The sequence below is a fragment of the Nelumbo lutea genome, chromosome 7 (assembly GCF_056320005.1).
Source record: "Nelumbo lutea isolate HS-2025 chromosome 7, American lotus-T2T, whole genome shotgun sequence".
Classification (NCBI taxonomy): Eukaryota; Viridiplantae; Streptophyta; class Magnoliopsida; order Proteales; family Nelumbonaceae; genus Nelumbo; species Nelumbo lutea.
In genome coordinates this window covers 58,171,486-58,188,223 of record NC_142690.1, presented here as the reverse complement: position 1 = coordinate 58,188,223, position 16,738 = coordinate 58,171,486, and the positions used below count along the sequence as shown (strand labels likewise).

At 38.6% G+C, this 16,738-nt stretch overlaps 1 pseudogene; it reads right to left on the bottom strand.

The window, feature by feature from the left end:
* Nucleotides 1-1,150: 1,150 nt before the first annotated feature.
* On the bottom strand, nt 1,151-14,565 carry LOC148846547 (uncharacterized; annotated as a pseudogene).
* Between the last annotated feature and the right edge of the window lie 2,173 nt (nt 14,566-16,738).

Sequence of the window (16,738 nt, the reverse complement as noted above, 5' to 3'; positions counted from 1 at the left end):
CCAATCTGATCTGTGCACGTAGAATGAAAGTTGAGACATATTTGAGAATAATTCATAATCATTCGATGGGTTCCTTATCAGGTCTCCAACTTTCAAATCCAGATGATTTATAGCTCTATCAGTCTATCACCCATTGGTTTCTCCTCAAGCTATGTATTCTTCCATAATCTTTTTTTTTTTTTTTTTTTTATAAGAAAACTGCTTTATTGAAGAATTCCTTTCCATTCCCATGGTTCACATCTTCTTGATTTAATATTCCATATATCTTCTTATAAATAGACAACCTGTACAAAAAGCTTACAACAACAGTGAACCAGTGATCCAGTTAACAGCAGGTCTGACCTAGATGATCTACATTGTATACACTACGATGAATCAACCTGGTTGAATAGTAGAAAGGTATCATAAATGGTTTAGGAACCAAGATATCAAATGATTTCACATTGCAGTGATCCATCACACAAGTTTTCACTTAAGACGGCACAAGTGATATGGATTCAATGACCTGCACAAATGCAACAAGTGGGTTATCCCGTTTGTAAATAAGGATAATCTAACACTTCATTTTGATCAAGGATTGGCCAGAATGGACCACAGGTAAGGATTATCTAACACTTGAAACAATTATAAACAACAATTATAGTTTAGACAATAAGCTCATAATCAGGAACACATTAGCACTGGAAAGAGGAACAATGATCAGCCTGGTAAAGGAGCAGATTTGAACCAAGAAAAAGAGAAAAACCATGTTTTAATTTGTGGCTTCAAAGAAATGCCATTTATTATCCAACAATGCCTTATGAATAACAAAAAAAAAAAAAAGTGCAGAAACAATAGCAGGATGGTACAAGTATCATTACCATTGGGGGCAGAAGTGCGAAGACTAAAGAAAATAGCTTTTGTAGTTCAGAGATTAAAATAAATAAATAAAGAAAATAAAGACTTCAGAACTTTTCTTATTTTTTCTTGAAGAGTTAGATGACTTGAAAACTTGCACCATAAGTATCAGTGATATTGATAAACTGCCAAAATGGATCATCTTCCTACACCAAACATATTCATTCTTTTGTCTCCTGGGAGGGAGGGAGGGAGGGAGGAGAGAGAGAGAGAGAGAGAGAGAGAGAGAGAGAGAGAGATTTTTTGATTTAGCTTATGGTTTCCAAACTTGAATTCTGCTGTCAAGAGAAGATGTTACCGTGCAACTGTCCTTTGGGTGAGAATTCACATTTGTTACCAGGAAAGAATAACAAGAAATCCTTTTTTTTTCTCTATTACCAAGATTATGACCCAGATTCCAAATTACCATGGTAGCTGCAAATTGAATAAGGATTCGTGTAAAAGACTCCCTATTTTTATATACATAATAAAAGTACAAAAAAAAAGTAAACAAATCACAAAAGTATAGTGAAACACTACTTTAGTAATGACAAACATTAAGAGAGAGAGAGAGAGAGAGAGAGAGAGAGTGCCGCTAGGCAATGACAAACATGGCACATTTGCACATGATACAACTATGGAAAACTTAACCAGACTCCTTATTGGTATCCAATGAGAAACATTTCAAACACAGCCCTCTTATTTGGGAGGTGCCAATGGGATCCATACCTTCACAAGCATCCAGGTTATAGACAATTGCCAAAGCAAGAATTAGGAGGAGAGAGTACCACTAGGGTCAAGAGTCCATGTATATCAGTATATGAAAATCATTCATTAGCTTATCAAGAAGACAGGCGAAATTATTCCACTCAATCCAGGATCATCACAAAAATTGAAAATCCATAAGGATCCATTGGAAGACAGAGTGATGATATTAAAAATCACACATCAAAGAGGGGTGAGGAACATAAGCAAATGGAGAATCCAATCACCACACATCACCCCTACTTAAAATTCAACATAACTAAAGCTTCAAAGTTGTGAAGCTATCCCACTTTTCATTGATACTTGTACATGTGCCAGAGACTGATATGAGTACAAGGTCTTGGATTCAGCAAGCCTGAAAAATAGGATTTGGCTGGCATGCTTTAATTTTAAGTTGCATTGTTTAATGATATATCTTTTAAGTTGAATAAATAATGGGATAATTGTTGAAATAGAAAAAGAAGAGATTATATTCGGATGCAGAAATCAGTACAAATAACACAAAGCAAATAAAAATTATTTATCAAGTATTAAATATTTACAGTTCATGTCCAATTTTTATCCTAAGAATTTGAGGTCTTTTAGTCACATAGTACAGATATGGCAAAGAGAAAAGCCCCCACAAGTATTGTGCTGGTGTCACTGTCCAAAATGTATATGTGTATAACGCCCATTTAGAAATTCGATGTTCACCGGAAATTATAATGTGCCATCCTTGTTAATAAATTCTGTAAAGTTCTAAAGAAGAAAACTTCACCACTGAGTAGTGAGCCCAAAAGCATGACACTAAGGATGCATCCACAAGATCCCAAAAGAAATGAAGCTATCCTCAGGTCCACCAGTTACATGAGCTTCAGTGTTGGTAAGGTAACAATCCATCTTGTAAGACCATTAAGTAAGAGATACCAAATTTGCATTAGGGGATCCAAAATTGCATTAACCAAATCACCCTACATAGAAACACTACCCTGAAGGATGCAATAAATGGTGGAAAATGGTTTAGAATCTGCAAAATAGATGAGTTAGAAAAAACACTAAAATTATGGCATCAAAACTTGCAAATATGGTCCTTGTATTCTTGCAATAGTTCCCCGGTAGTCCTGTCATAATCAACATCCATTTAAATGGACAAATGGAATATAAATTATATCTATTTTACGTAAAATAACCACAAGACATTACCTGTCCAAAAGATGCAGAGTTGGTCTAAGCAACTAGCCAATATGCAGTTACCATCATTTGACATTGAAATGCAATTCACAGGTTACCTCAAGTCATTAGATATGTCTCTAATAGACAGAGTATATATTAGAAGAGTTAGAAAATCCATTCAAGGATATGATAGGTTTCAATCTTCGAGAAGGAGCAATACAAAACTAAAGATAACAAGCTTCTCGAGAAAATAGATGTGGCACTTAAAGCAGGGAAACTGAATTGACCATTGGTCTTACATACCTACCAATACATGTCAAATTTTTTAACAGTTCCATCAACATTCCCAGAAAGTATTTCACATTTTGTCAAATAAATTGACATTATACTCTCTGAGAACGTGTCGATGATCTACAAATGAACCATGGAAAAAGTCAGTTAATAGGAAAGAAAATGAGTGCTACAGTCTCAATTTCTCAATATCAAATTGATGATACATTAAATTAATCAGAGTTGGTTAAGTTCTATAAGATTCACAATCCAAATAACCTACTGAATTATTATACCCTACTGATACTACCATAGATGCATACTCATTGAACTTCACGCTATTTAGCTAAAATAAGTGGAAAAAATTAGAAAAAATCAGATTACTAATTTTCAATGATATTGTATAACTACACCTAAAAGTCTACTTGTGTGTGTGTGCTTCTGTGAGCATGACAATCACCACACCTTACTTTCTTCTTGGACTGTATTTTGCAGTATAATCCTAACCTGTGTAGCTCACGAACTAGTAATAACTCAAGACAGCCATAATTGAGTATGGTGTTTGGGATTGCTCATTGAAGTGCTTCTACAGCTTCCCAGTTCGGAAGCACTCTTCACATTTCAATGGCATTTGGTAATTAAAAGTAAGTGTTTCATAGATCCAAGAACATTTTTTTGTGCAGAATCAGAAGACTGAAAATATCCCCTCGATTTTTTTTTTTGAAAGGCAATATATTGTATTAATCGGACCAATCAAAATATATATCAGCCCATGTACAATGACAGGATGTACAATGGGGATATGAAAAACCAGATGAAACAAAAATTTGTATGATTAAATGAAATGAGATCCACCAACAAAATAAGAGCTAAACTGGACTTCCTGAAAAGGTTTTTGTATGCTTAACCATGAACATAGTAATCTTTTTAAATCCCTCCTTACTATATCCATATCTATATATTTATTTCAACAATATGCATGTTTACTTCTCTCCAGACTGACCATATAATATATAAGTAGGAAAATACCCCAAAGGACCTTCGCTCCACTGCTTAAACCTTGTATTCTCCATCCTTTTGACTAATTGTAGTACTGTTTTCAGCATGCAACATTTCACCCTAAAACACTGTTAAAGCTAGAGTTCTTAAACGGTGAGATAACTTGCAATGGATAAAAAGGTGGCTTGAAGATTATGTGCATTCATTACAAATATCCTGTGGTCAGATCTTCAAGTCTGAGGAATGGCTCAAAGTTGATGGAATGAATCAGTGGGGGAAGAAAAGGAAGATGGGAAGGATCATCAAGAGAGTGCCCCTTGATATGGAAATCATCCCTTTAAACAACTATTCCATGAAAGCATAGGTGACATTCATGGCTTGACCTGAATTGCTATTTCATGAATCAAGCTGAACCGGGCTGATTTGGCTTTGGCTTGGGACAAGTTAGATCAGGCCTATGGCCTTAACGTGTCTATGCTCCCACATTTTTAACCTAAGGGAAGTGATTTGGTTCCTGGGAAACCAACCTTGAACAGTGAACTGGCCATCCTTTTCTGGTTTCTATATCCAGTCCTTAGCTTCCATTGGGTTTGCCTTGATGGTTTGAAATAGTCCTATCAACTCGACCATTGGGTTCAATTCCCATTCATTTAAATTTCTTCTGAATGAAGGTCCCCATATCACTTCATTATTTACCTGTTCAAAGCAATCTCCCACTTTAGCATTTCTGTTCTGGGCTATTTCAAAAAGGAAGGGAATTTCTCTTCTAGAGTAGACACTCAACACTACCTGTCAGTCCAGAACCTCCTGAATTTTCGCTCCTTTGAGAAGCTGAGAATTAGATCACCTTCTTAGGTTTTAATTTTGAGATCATTCATAATGGCCTCCATTACCTTCTAATCCTTCTAATAAATTGCATTCAGAGTTCAGAGACTGATATATCACCCAAACCTTCATCCTCCTAACCCCCCTCCTCTTAAGGAGGCTTACGCCTCTTGCATTCTGAACTATGCCTCAAGCCTCTAGGTAGTGGAACACCTCGCACCATGCCTCCACGTTTTAAAACATTATTTGAGATATGTCTGAAACTTACCATCCTCACCATCATAGTACTCTCCCCCTGAATCTGACTTCAAAATGCTTATAGTACTTTTAAACTGGGCCATTACCATAGCATGAAAGTTCTTAAACATGGATAAAACTTCTGATTTCTTTCGAAGGAAATAAACCCATGTGGGAATGTCCAAGGAAAATCAACAGTCACTCTTTGCTTCTCAAAATATCCTCTCATATTCATTATGCCTAGAAATGTTCATTTCAATTCAGCTCTCAAAAATAATAACACGAACCTAGTAAAGCAGATAATCTACTTGCAGCAATAAACCTCCACACAGGAAATGAAAAAAAAAAAAAACAGAAGAAAATGTTTCTTTTGGACTTCTGATCAATTGGGTAAATACCTTGCTGCAAAACCAATTCAACTAGCTATTGTTCTAGTTGTTTGTTCAAACTTATGCTCGGTGCTTTTGGTCCTTGTGCATTATAACACATTAACCAATTTGGCAATCTTTTAGGAATCAAGTTGGGAATCTGGTATACTAAATAAAACTTCCATAAGGTTAGCTCCAAGTTGCCTAGTAAAATTCATTTTCTTTGTCTTATTATGTCCATAATTAAGCATTTTGACCTGTGAGATTCAAGCGATAAATACAGGAAATGCAACAAAAATATGAATTTTCCTCACTAACTAAAAAGCTTAAGTCATGGACATGATTTAAGTGAAAATTCTCTTTTTTTCTCTCTTGTAATATTATAAGATTAAACAACTAGGCATTTCACCGAGTATGATTCAGTTTGACCATATAATTATTACAGTGCTTCCTTTGCAGAAGAGATTGTTGGTAGCATAACTGAAGCCAACTAATTGTTCTAATAAGATCAAATAGATGCATATTCTCTGATAAATCTATTCACTGAGATTATTTCTTTAATATTAACAAGCAATTCTGTTAATAAGAACAAGGACAATCTAAATATTGAGGCATTGGCAGAATACACTGTATACTGAAAGTGAAAGAGACTAAGGACGCCAATGTTGGTGGTCCTGGCTGTTCATGGTCTTCCCTAGACCAATGAGACCAATCCTAAGTGTTCTCTGATTTGTGTTCCTATTATTAGTAAATTTACATTGCATATATTCTATTTTATTCCTACTTATTTTAGAACCACTTGTTTCTAAGGCATTTTTCCACAAACCTAATTTTGCATCTAATATTTTGTTAGTTTTATCAATTAATACTATGTCACTAGAAAACAATAAGCACCATGGGACCTCCTTTTAAATATGTTTAGTTAATTCATCCATGATTAATGCATATAAATAAAGACCAAGTGCTGAGCCATGGTGAATTAACATAAAAAGACTGAAGAACATCTGATACATAGCAGCCACCTGTTTACATTACATTCCTTCAGATGATTCCCCAGTATATTTGATCTTTGTCCATCCCCTGTCTTGGAAGTGATAACCATGCCATTTAATTATCTTTGAATCCATGTGAAATTTAGCTCCTTTGCCAAACTTCTTACCTCTCTCATGTGTTGTCAGTAGAATCATATGAATCTGACAGGAACCGGGCCTGTTTTGCATTACCCATCCAATAGCTTTTCCTAAATTCCCTTCCACTATCAGATTTGTACTGTTGAGATATTTTCCTAATCTCTGTCCCTGTAATAAGGAAGTATAAGTTTCTACTTATCCAAGGGTTAGTAGTGGCTGAATCCTAATTTTTCTTTCTGACAACATTATGAAGTTCCTACTTTCCCTAGTGAAAGAAATAATAATTGAAGTGCTTTTCTAAGGATCACCCAGATATCCTTTGGGGTGTTCTGGTTTTCCTTTTCAATATACATACTGAAATATATTTTCTGTTCCAAATAATTTGAAGTAATATTCCCCACAAAATTGCTTACTAAAAGCAAAACCATATTTTTCCCAATCACGTGCTTTTAACTACAAATAGAAGTAGACTGACTAATGTCTTGTTCACTAAAACATGATCAAATAGTTGAAAGCTTTAATTCTATTTGAATAATTAGTGATTCTTATTTATTTTAGTACTTAAACAAATAGCCTTCCAAAAAGCTAGTGTAAATTCATCTCGTTTAGGTTATTAGTACAAAGTGACACATAGTCATAGAAAGAAATAATTAAAAGATACAACATCATATTCACCAAAGTCAAACCAGGATCTTCTCCTCATATGTGAGCAGATTATACATTAAGATCACCAAAATAATTGCGTTCCCAAGAATAATCACATTGCCAGAGACCCTAGCTTGTGCTACGACTGCAGTGTGAGAGAAGCTGATGAAGCAATAATCAAATAATCAGAAGATCGGGTAATAGATCTTAGGATTTGTTATATTTACCGTCTATTGTGACAAAAAGGGTAGTCAACCATGATAAGAGATGATCTCACAAGAATGAATGAGAAGCAACAAAAAATATGAACTTGCAACTCAAATTAGATTTAATTTCAATGTTACTGAAATTTTATCATCAAAGCATTATCTCATATCATTTACTTGTAAAAAGTAATTCTAAATCTTCATGAGGGCAGGGGTATATACTTAATTCCATAAAAATTAAATCTAAATCAAAGCATTATCTCATACATTTTTTTGTCATTTTTTCTCTCTACCACCCCCCCCTTCTGCACCCTCCCCTTTTCGAATACAAAGTTGTCTTTCCTCAAGAAAAAAATGTAATATATCATTTTAGTGAATTCCATTTTAGATCATGGCAACAAAAACAGAGTATTTTACATTCTTAGAACTTAACATGTAGTACTATTTTCTAATCCATTGTAACAAAAGAAGGCAATAAACCATGATAAGAGCCAACCTTACAAGGGGGAATGAAATGAAAAGCAATAAAATTATAAACTTGAAACTCAAATTAAATCCATTTTCCATCTACCAAAATTCTATCATCAAAAAATTATATTATTTACTCTTGAAAGATAATTCTAAATCTTTATGAGGCTGGAGGATCATGCTTAATTCTATGAAAATCATGCAAAACTTTTAATACAATTCGTGTTTAAATCATGCCAACAAAGTAGAGCATTTTATTTTTCAGTTACTTGCAATGTTGAAGGAATTTTGAACATAAGATGCTCCGGAAGGACCTCTATTTCATAATATAGCTTTAAAAAAACCTATACCTATATCATAAGACAAACTGCATTTCATCAGTTAAAAAAAATGGAACCTTGTCCCATTAATGATAGTGTGGTGAATACTGTAAGTATTAATTGTTTGAATGCGTTACTGTAAGTTTTAATTAACCACAGTAGTTACCGGATAGGTTGTTCTATTGCTGGTAGAGTCATTTCTAGATGACTAATCTGACAGGTAACTACTGCGGTGAATGCTGAAACTAATCTGATCTGTGCATGTAGAATGAAAGTTGAGACATATTTGAGAATAATTCATAATCACTTGATGGATTCCTTGTCAGGTCTCCAACTTTCAAGTCCAGATGATTTATAGCTCTATCAGTCTATCACCCATTGGTTTCTCCTCAAGCTAATGTATTCTTCCATAATCTAATTTTTTTTTATAAGAAAACTGCTTTATTGAAGAATTCCTTTCCATTCCCATGGTTCACATCTTCTTGATTTAATATTCTACGTATCTTCTTATAAATAGACAACCTGTACAAAAAGCTTACAACAACAGTGAACCAGTGATCCGGTTACCAGCAGGTCTGATCCAGATGATCTACATTCTATACACTACGATGAATCAACATGGTTGAATAGTAGAAAGGTATCATAAATGGTTTAGGAACCAAGATATCAAATGATTTCACATTGCAGTAATCCATCACACAAGTTCTCACTTAAGACGGCACAAGTGAAATGGATTCAATGACCTGCAAAAATGCAACAAGTGGGTTATCCCATTTGTAAATAAGGATAATCTAACACTTAATTTGGATCAAGGATTGGCCAGAATGGACCACAGGTAAGGATAATCTAACACTTGAAACAATTATAAACAACAATTACATGCAACAAATATAGTTTAGACAATAAGCCCATAACCAGGAACACATTAGAACTGGAAAAAGGAACAGTGATCAGCCTGGTAAAGGAGCAGATTTGAACCAAGAAAAAAATCAAAACCATGTTTTAATTTGTGGCCTCAAAGAAATGCCATTTATTATCCAACAATGCCTTCTGAATAACATAAAAAAGTGCAGAAACAATAGCAGGATGGTACAAGTATCATTACCATCGGGAGCAGAAGTGCGAAGACTAAAGCAAATAGCTTTTGTAGTTCAGAGATTAAAAAAATAATAATAATAAAGAAAATAAAGACTTCAGAACTTTTCTTATTTCTTCTTCAAGAGTTAGGAGACTTGAAAACTTGCATCCATAAGTATCAGTGATATTGATAAACAGCCAAAATGGATTATCTTCGCACATCAAACATATTCACTCTTTTGTCTCCTGGGAGAGAGAGAGAGAGAGAGAGAGAGAGAGAGAGAGAGAGAGAGAGAGAGAGAGAGAGAGAGAGAGAGATTATTTGATTTAGCCTATGGTTTCCAAACTCGAATTCTGCTGTCAAGAGAAGATGTTATCATGCAACTGTCCTTTGGGTGAGAATTCACATTTGTTACCAGGAAAGAATAACAAGAAATCCTTTTGTTCTCTATTACCAAGATTATGACCTAGATTCCAAATTACTGTGGTAGATGCAAATTGAATAAGGATTCATGTAAGAGACTCCCTATTTTTATATACATAATATAAGTACAAAAAAAAGTAAATAAATCACAAAAGTATAGTGAAACACTACTTTAGAAATGACAAACATTAAGAGAGAGAGAGAGAGAGAGAAAGTACCGCTAGGCAATGACAAACATTGCAGATTTGCACATGATACAACTATGGAAAAATTAACCAGACTCCTTATTGGTATCCAATGAGAAACATTTCAAACACAGTCCTCTTACTTGGGAGGTATCAATGGAATCAATACCTTCACAAGAATCCAGGTTATAGACAATTGCCAAAGCAAAAATTAGGAGGAGAGAGTATCACTAGCACTACAGGAAAAATAAAAATTAGCGGCAGTTTAAAAGGTGGCTAAAAGCCGTCTGCCACTAGAAATAAGATTCTCTAGTGGCAGTCGTTTAAAACTGCCGCTATAGAATACATCGACTGCCACTAAAAATTGTGGCGCGAATGAGAGCTTTTTTCTCCTCCTCTTTTTCCCTTTTTCTCATTCTCTTCCCTCTCTTGTGATCTCTCTCACAATCCACATCGACATCTCACTACTGAATGGAATCCAAGGACATATTAATCTCTCTCTCTCTCTATCTCCCCTTTTCTCATTCTCTGTAGTGAATCAATTTTTGGACTAAGTACCTCATCATTTGGTCTACTTCCAAGTGACCGATGACTCGGAGGCCGAAGTGAGAACTTTTGCTGGATGAGGACCTAGATGCCGAGTTGACTAGGCCGAGCTTGAGGCAGATTAGGTGCCGAGCTGATTGGTGGCGAGTTGAGGCAGATTAGGTGCCGAGCTGACTGGTGGCAAGCTTGAGAGGTGATTCGGATGCCTGACTGAATGGTGATGAGTTGGATTGATTGTTGAGCTATGTAGTTCTTTAGAAAAACCTACAAGGAATCAATGTCAGAGGACCCAGGGTGACTAACTCGGCGAGGTCGCTCCGATGATTAAGTTAGTACTTATGAGCTAAAAAATCACAAAGTATGAGAGCTAGAATGTGCTTACTTGCCCCCTCCATGTCATTGGGGTTGGTGCCTTTATATAGGCATTGTTTGTCGTGGGCTTCACGCACCGGATCCGAGATTTCCGAGAGATCGCCTAAGTGGTCAGAGATTCCCGGAGGCAACCGCCATGCACGTTGACCATCCTCCAGAACGTTCAATATGTGGGCCAACTTCCAAGGATCGTGGGAGTGTTGGGATATGCATGCCGAATTTGTCGGCAAGCACGTCTTGCAAGTCGCCACCTGGACCTCAGTCAGGCCGGCACGTCCTCGAGGGAGGTCATTTCTTGCGTTGAGGTCACTTCGGCTAGTGATGAGGTGTTGCAAGTCGGCCTTGGACGAGATGCTTCTAGCCCACCTGAGTTGTGGTTGAGGTCGCTAGTTCGACATAAAGGTTGGTTGCTAGGTTGACGGTGAAGGGAGGTCGCCAGGTCGGCGTCAATGCCAAGTCGTCAGGTTAGCGATAGTGCCAGGTCGCCAGGTCGGCGTCAGTGCCAGGTCACCAGGTCGGCGTCAGTGCCAAGTTGCTAGCTGGGACACCATCATCTTGGCTAAGGCAAGTTGTTGCCTAAGTGGTTCTAGGTGTCGCCCAGTTGTTTCGAGATGCCATGCGTCACAATCTTATTGGAGGGCCAAATCTGCCCTCATCAATTGCCCCCCACTCCCGAGCTGAAAGTAACTTGGCGAAGGGAGTAGATTGCTCCTTTTGTCCTGGAATGACTAATTCGATGAGCTTGTAAGCGTCGATTCAATTTTCTTCTCAGGTCGGAAGAGTCCAAGTGTTTGCAGCCTTGTGCAGGACCTCGCCATCTTTATTTTCAGGGCCCGAGAGCGAATTCATCTGCTCAAGGAGAGGTGGAGTAGGTACCCCGAGGACATATACCTTATTAGGGATGTGACTACCAAGAGGTTCTGCGATCCGGCTAAGTACCTCAAGAGTGAAGCTCATCATGCCGTCCTTAAGAGGGGGTTCTGTGTGACTGCTTTATCAGGTTGCTCCACCTAGGTAGACTTTGATGCAGCTACCTTCGAGCTAGTCCTAGTCAGTGAGTTTGATGCGGATCCTGCAACCGAGGTGGAGGTCGGATGTGAAGAAATCAACTTTACATACATCATGGTGCTGAGAGCGAACTAGTCTTTCCTTTGTTTTCTTGTGCTGAATGTGAACTTGCTTTATATTTCGTCCACGCAAAAGAGGCGATTGGGTCTCACGTGGTGCCGAGGTCTTTTATCAGCTCGGCACCTTAGCCCTTAGGCTCTGGGAGTGACTCGCAGTCCACTCTCCTTACCCTTGATTTTTCCCATGCCGAAGAGGCGACTGGGTCTTATGTGGTGCCGAGGTCTTTTACTAGCTCGACACCTTAGAGCTATGGCTGTGCTGCATCAGCCTCGTTAGTGACGCCAGTCACCCACTCCTACAAGAAGCTAGTGGGAGCTCGACCTACCGGGGGTAGCACTACTGACTTTAGGTCACCAGCTCGCGTGGGAGCTTTGGAAGGCTCGACCGACAAGGGCGTCCATGCAGTTCGTTGGTCGCTAACTCCCGCAGAAGCCACGAACAGCTCATCTTGTAGAGGGTACCTCGCAAAGAGGACTGATGAGATTTTATCCGAGTTGAAATAAAGTCGGCAGAGGTGCTTAGTCTGTTGGCCATCAACTTCCTGTGGGAACCATGATTGGCTCAACCTACGAGGACAGCCTTACACTGAGGTGCCTGTTGCCGGATTGCTAGTTGTCAAGGTCATTTTGCTGCTACCTGTTCTGCATCGACATGAATACGTCGAGCTGGGTGTTGATGTTTTTGCCCCCAGTAATCGGTATTTTTTATGGGTGTTGATGTTGCTCAAAGGTGCCTTTGAGTTCATAAAAGATGGAAATTAGAAAGTGAGAGCTTTAGTTTCGAAAAGGTGAGAACTTAGCTTTCCAGAAGAAGAGGACTTAGCCTTTCAGAATATGAGAACTTAGCTTCTTGTAGCGTTTCCCATAGACGGCGCCAATTGATGAATCAATTTTTGGACTAAGTACCTCATCAAATGGTCTGCTTCCAAGTGACCGATGACTCAGAGGCCGAAGTGGAGAACTTTTGCTAGATGAGGATCTGGATGTCGAGTTGACTGGTGACGAGCTAGAGAGGTGACTCGGATGCCGGACTGAATGGTGACGAGTTGGATTGATTGTTGAGCTATGTAGTTCTTTAGAAAAGCCTGCAAAGAATCAATGTCAGAGGACCCGGGGTGACTAACCTGGCAAGGTCACTCCGATGATTAAGTTAGTACTCTCATAGTAGATTGCGAGCTAAAAAATCACAAAGTATGAGAGCTAGAATGTGCTTACTTGCCCCCTCCATGTCATTGGGGTTGGTGCCTTTATATAGGCATTGTTTGGCGTGGGCTTCACGCACCGTATCCGAGAGATCGCCTAAGTGGTCCGAGATTCCCGGAGGCAACCGCCATGCACGTTGACCATCCTCTGGAATGTTCGATACGTGGGCCAACTTCCAAGGATCGTGGGAGTGTTGGGATATGCGTGCCGAATTTGTCGGCGAGCATGTCTCGCAGGTTGCCAACTGGACCTCAGTCAGGCCGGCATGCCCTCGAGGGAGGTCGCTCCTTGCGTCGAGGTCACTTCGGCCAGTGACGAGTTCCCGGAGGCAACCGCCATGCACGTTGACCATCCTCCGGAATATTCGATATGTGGGCCAACTTCCAAGGATCGTGGGAGTGTTGGGATATGTGTGTCGAATTTTTCGGCAAGCATATCTCGCAGGTCGCAACCTGGACCTCAGTCAGGCCGGCATGCCCTCCAGGGAGGTCACTCCTTGTGTCGAGGTCACTTTGGCCAGTGACGAGGTGTTGCAGGTTGGCCCTGGACGAGGTGCTTCTAGCCGACCTGAGTTGTGATTGAGGTCACTAGTTCGGCATAAAGGCTGGTCGCCAAGTCGACGGTGAAGGTAGGTCGCCAGGTTGGCGTCAGTGCTAGGTCGTCAGGTCGGTGATAGTGCCAGGTCGCCAGGTCGGCGTTAGTGTCAGGCCGCCAGTTGAGACACCATCATCTTGGCTAAGGCAAGTTGTTGCCTAAGTGGTTTCGGGTGTCACCCAGTTGTTCTGAGATGCCATGTGTCACAATGTTATTGGAGGGCCAAATCCGCCCTCATCGCTCTTCTCGCTCTCTCTCAGTCTCTCTCGCGTCGACGTCGACCTCTCACCACCAGACGACATCCAAGGACACCGGTATCAATAGGTAATCTCTTTCTTTCTCTCTCTTTCTATCTCTCATTTTCTCATTCTCTGCTCGTTCTCTTTCGGTCTCTCGCACGATCTCTCTTTATCACGGTTGACGTCAACCTCTCACCACCGGATAACATCCTACAACACCAACATCACTAGGTAAACTCCAAAGGTTTAGAAGGAATCACTGGTTTTGGGCGTACAATCTCGTAAGTTTTGGGACCCTACTGGGTTTAATTTTAAACTAGGGTTTTTCTTTTAGTTCTAGTAAAGATGTTGTATTTGTCGCCGGCGACCATGGAGATTCCAGTGAGCAAGGATACACCACAAAAATTTACTCCAAAATTGGTTACATTGGGGAAAGCACTTCAATTATCATACCTGTATCCAACTCGCTTCAATATGAATGAGCTGTTTGTCTCTCGACCGGACAGAGAAACACATTGCCATAATCTCTCTATCCATGTTTGTTCGTGTGATAACAGAAGCGGGATGGGTCCCTCTCCCTCCTCTCTCTCTCTCTCTCTCAGAGTGAAGAGTGAACAGACCAGAAAAACATGCCTGGTGACATGGCTTTTATTTAGTACTTAATGCATATAGACTGCTAAAAGTCTGCAGCTTACATTGAATTAAAGTCTGATCAGCTTTTTCATGCTTGTTTGTTGATCTATATTGTCCGGTCAAGCATATAGCAGATAGCTTGGAGAAATGGATTATTTAAATTTCTATTGCCTTGTGGATTTAATGATTGTGTGTGCTTTTTAGGTGAAGTATTTTGTTATTTGGTAAAACTATTATAATTTTTTTCTTAATTCTAATTCAAGGTGGATGTTATTTGAGTATTCCACCTAGGACAATAACTTGGAAATTTCAGGTTTTATTTCTCTTTTCTGGTAATTTTTCACTGCCTAGGTGACTTGCAAACAATGTGCCCCTGCTTTTTCCAAACTAGCCCATTACAACTTGAAAACTGTGGCTCAGAGCTATAGATAAGGAGAAAAGAAACTAGAGAGGGAAAAAGAGAAACTAAAATGAAATTAAGAGGGAGACAAATCAGGGTTAGGAAGTGTATACCAAGTGATAGGATTTCACAAAACTGAATTTTTATTCATACTCTGAATTAACTTTGCTAGGCAATAAAGAAATACCATGTCCAAAAAATAAGTACAACTGAGGTGGATGTCAGATCAGAATGAGACAGTTGTTGCCTTGATGTCAGATCAGAATGAGGGTGACTTGTGCATTGATCAACTGAAAATATTGACTTCTAAAGAGTCAAAAACAGAAAACACTCAATATTACATACAGAGTTGGCCAGATAAGAAGGTCTACCAAATTACTAATTTCCCCCATCCATACCCTCAGCTGGCCTCATTACAGAAAAAGATGATTAGGTACCAGAGAAAGGATGGTGTTCAATTTACTACAACACTATCTTTGCCTCCAGGATATGATCCCTCTAAAGATGGTCCCCTTCCCTGTCTTGTGTGATCTTACCCTGGAGAGTTTAAAAGCAAAAATGCCACTGGACAGGTCCGTGGTTCTCCTAATGAGTTTGGTGGTTGGTGGTTTTGTTAGATCTTAGAAAAATATGATTTTAGGCATCTAGGATAGATATCATTGAGCAAAGTGCAGAGTTCCTAGATCAGCTAATGAGTTGGCCAAAGGTGGGGCAGTTCTATTATGTCCTTGACTTAAAACCAGCTCTGTCCCAGTGAAAACTGAAAATCCCATAAGTAGATAATAAAAAAGAAAAAAAGAAAGAAAACAAAAAACTGGCAACCAAGATCTGTAGTAGATGATAGGGAGTTGGGTGGGTGATGGGATTTGATCTTTGAAATGCACATTTACATCTAGATATACAGTTAAAATAACTGAGAGAAGTAGCTAGCTAAATGAATTGGATACTTAATAGATTGAATTGTTGTATTTCCAATTTTGATCTGATCACTAATCAAATCACAATCTAAAATTCAGGTTTGACTTATTTATTGTTAGTTGGTATCAGAATCCATGTCAAAAGGCTCTGGAAGGCAGTATTGCATGGACATGGACAGAGAAGTCAAAATGTAATGTGTATCCCAGAGTCTGACTCAGCAAGATGAGAACATGGATTATTCATCAAAAAAATAAAAAGATGAGAAAACATGGACTCACGGATACATCTATGGAAATGTATACAATATTAAAATAATTCATATTTTCTGTATTTAACATTATCTACATGCAAACCATGTTACTTTAGTTACTAACTAATGTTTGATACAAAAAAAAAAAAGGATTCATCTTGTAATTTAGCTTTTCATTTATGTCAAATAATCTAGGAGATAAAAGGTATAAATGTAATATAGAAGTTTCCTTAAAAATCCATGGATTGTCAGACTTGGATACTCAGCCAACATGACACACCATCCATTTTGGGGAGTCCATGCAACTGCTGGAGGTCATCTGTTATCAAAACCTTGAGGTTTTCTTCTCAAGTTTGTAGGCTTTAAAAGATCTTGTTTCAGAAGTGGCACATGCCTTTTTTTATTTCAATTCTTCCATTTTTCAGGCTTGACAGAGAGTTATGGAAAACAGGCTGGAGATTATATAATACCAGTTCTGTCACTGGGGACTCCTGATTTGGTTGTACCTT